The sequence below is a fragment of the Prionailurus viverrinus genome, unplaced genomic scaffold (assembly GCF_022837055.1).
Source record: "Prionailurus viverrinus isolate Anna unplaced genomic scaffold, UM_Priviv_1.0 scaffold_33, whole genome shotgun sequence".
Taxonomy (NCBI): domain Eukaryota; kingdom Metazoa; phylum Chordata; class Mammalia; order Carnivora; family Felidae; genus Prionailurus; species Prionailurus viverrinus.
The window spans coordinates 4,704,012-4,706,404 of record NW_025927604.1 but is presented as its reverse complement, the minus strand read 5'-3'; the positions used below and the strand labels follow the sequence as shown (position 1 = coordinate 4,706,404).

General features: G+C 50.4%; 1 non-coding gene across 1 annotated transcript; it reads left to right on the top strand.

The window, feature by feature from the left end:
• The first annotated feature begins 1,378 nt into the window (after nucleotides 1-1,378).
• TRNAQ-UUG (transfer RNA glutamine (anticodon UUG)) lies at nucleotides 1,379-1,463 on the top strand. Its single transcript has one exon. It is a non-coding gene; the product is annotated as a tRNA-Gln (tRNA).
• Nucleotides 1,464-2,393: the final 930 nt, after the last annotated feature.

Sequence of the window (2,393 nt, the reverse complement as noted above, 5' to 3'; positions counted from 1 at the left end):
CTGCTGTTCTTTCCCCCCGAAAAGAACCCGACCTGGCCTGAAACAAGTCTTCCTTTTCTTCCGCCGGTCGCTCCTTGACCCGCCGTCCTTCCCACGAACACCTGCCCCTGGGCGGCTGCTGGGGCCTCTCTCTTCTTTCTGGATGCCGTGCTGCCTGGTTCAGGAATCACTCAATAAAGCCAGCTGGGTCTTCCCATTTTCTTGGCTGCATTTTGTGGGGGTTTTTGAAGGACCTCAAATATCACCTGGACTTGCTAATTCAAATCCATCTACTTAGAAACACACGTGCTCTTGTGCACTTCGCGTATTTTAAGACGCTGGAGAGGCGGACTTGGTCAGCGTTACAAAGCAAAGGACAGCTGGTTCCAGTATCAAAGTAAGAACAGTATAAATGCACACAGAAAGGAGTTACCGTGAGGTTTTAGTGCTAGTAATTATGTCAAGTTGTCCCCAGAACGCCGTGTCCACTGTGGCCACGCACAAACTCCTGGAGGCAACTTCGTACCCAAAGGAGGGGGGGAAGGCCACCTAATGCTTCATTATTAGCTAGCTCACTGGACCCCAACTTTAGCACAGGGCAGAGTGAACGGGGCTGGACATTGCAGAAAACTTTATTTTCCTTTCATTTGTTTAAAAAACACATTTTTGTAGCCAAAAAATAAAAAAAAGAAAAGAAAAGAAAGGGAACGTTCGCTGCTAGGAGTTTGTTGCTGTGCTAAGTTTAGAATCTGCCACTTTTATCAGAAGTACCATGAAATAGATGCTTTCGAAAGTGCCACCTCGGGGCGCCTGGGTGGCTCAGCTGGTTGAGCACCTGACCTTAGCTCAGGTGGTGATCTTGTGGTTCTGGAGTCTGAGCCCCACGTAGGGCTCGCCGCTGTCAGTCTCTCAGCACAGAGCCCACTTTGGATCCTCTGTCCCCCTCTCCCTGCCCCTCCCCTGCTCGCACTCTCCCCAAAATAAATACATGCTTAGAAAAAAAGTGCCACCGCAATGCCTTTCTGTTTACATGGAATGTTTTCCCTTCACTTTTACATTTGTTACATTCACGAAGGTGTTCCCAGCGCTTATGAGGTTGCACTTATATGAGAGAGAGAGAGAGAGAGAGAGAGAGAGAGAGAGAATTGCATGAGACCTGGTGGTTATTTGTACCCTTTGTGGTCTCGAGACCTATTTTTTCCTTCTTTATTTATTATGTGGGTGCTGTGCCCCCATGAAACGCCACCGTGAGCCCAGGAAAGGATTGTTGCCGTGCCCTCAATATCTCAGATGTCTGAGAAACCTAAGAGCCCTCTGTGCTTCTGGATGGATCTGAAGATAACGGGAACTCGAGCAGTCCACGAGCAGAATATGGAAAGGACTTCAGAGCATCAAGGGAGCCTGGGTGGCTCAGTCGGTTAAGCACCCGACTTTGGCTCGGGTCATGATCTCACGGTTCGTGGGTTCGAGCCCCGCGTCGGGCTCTGTGCTGACAGCTCGGAGCCTGGAGCCTGCTTCCGATTCTGCGTCTCGCGCTCTCTCTGCCCCTGCCCCACCCTCCACTCAAATATGAATAAACATTAAAAAGACTCTAGATGAGCATCAAGTTGCCAAATCCCTCCTACCACAATCCTGATGAGGAATGTGGGGAGGGTCTTGAAATTGGGGGAATGGTAGGAAGTATTGTACAGGGGGGATGGAGATCCTTGGAAGTGACAGATGTCCTGAACAAGTACATCCGCCTCTGAGAAGGTGTGGGGCGTCACATTGCCTGCCTGGCAAGCAGCTCTTCGGCGTCCCTAGGAAAAGGGCATCGTGCAAGCCTGCACCCAGGTTGGTCCTGGCCTCTCGGAGCTGCCCTGCAGGCTAGATACCGTGACTCCAGCTGTAGCCAGGAACAGAATGAGAGCTTAGTGTTTTTTCTTCAGTGGATAAAACTGAGCTCATTCACAGACATTGAAAGAACCTGCCACTGTTATTGATTCAGAATAAAATCCTCTCATTTTTATTTATTTATTTATGTTAACGTTTATTCATTTTTGAGAGACAGAGAGAGACAGAGCGTGAGCAGGGGAGGGGCAGAGAGAGAGGGAGACACAGGATCCGAAGCGGGCTCCGGGCTCCGAGCCGTCAGCACAGAGCCCGACGTGGGGCTCGAACGCATGAACCGTGAGATGGTGACCTGAGCCGAAGTCGGATGCTGAACTGACTGAGCCACTCAGGCGTCCCAGAATAAAATCCTTTTAAAAGGAGACCCTGGAAAGACTTTGAGCTGAGAAGGATCCCAGCTTGGGATGTTGTCGATGGACGAGTGGTCGCAGCTCCAGAACTGAGCGAGCTCCAAAGGCCTGCAACTCTCCAAACCCTGCTACCTCACTCTGGTGGTGTTCTTTTCTGAGTGGAATGTTTTCAGT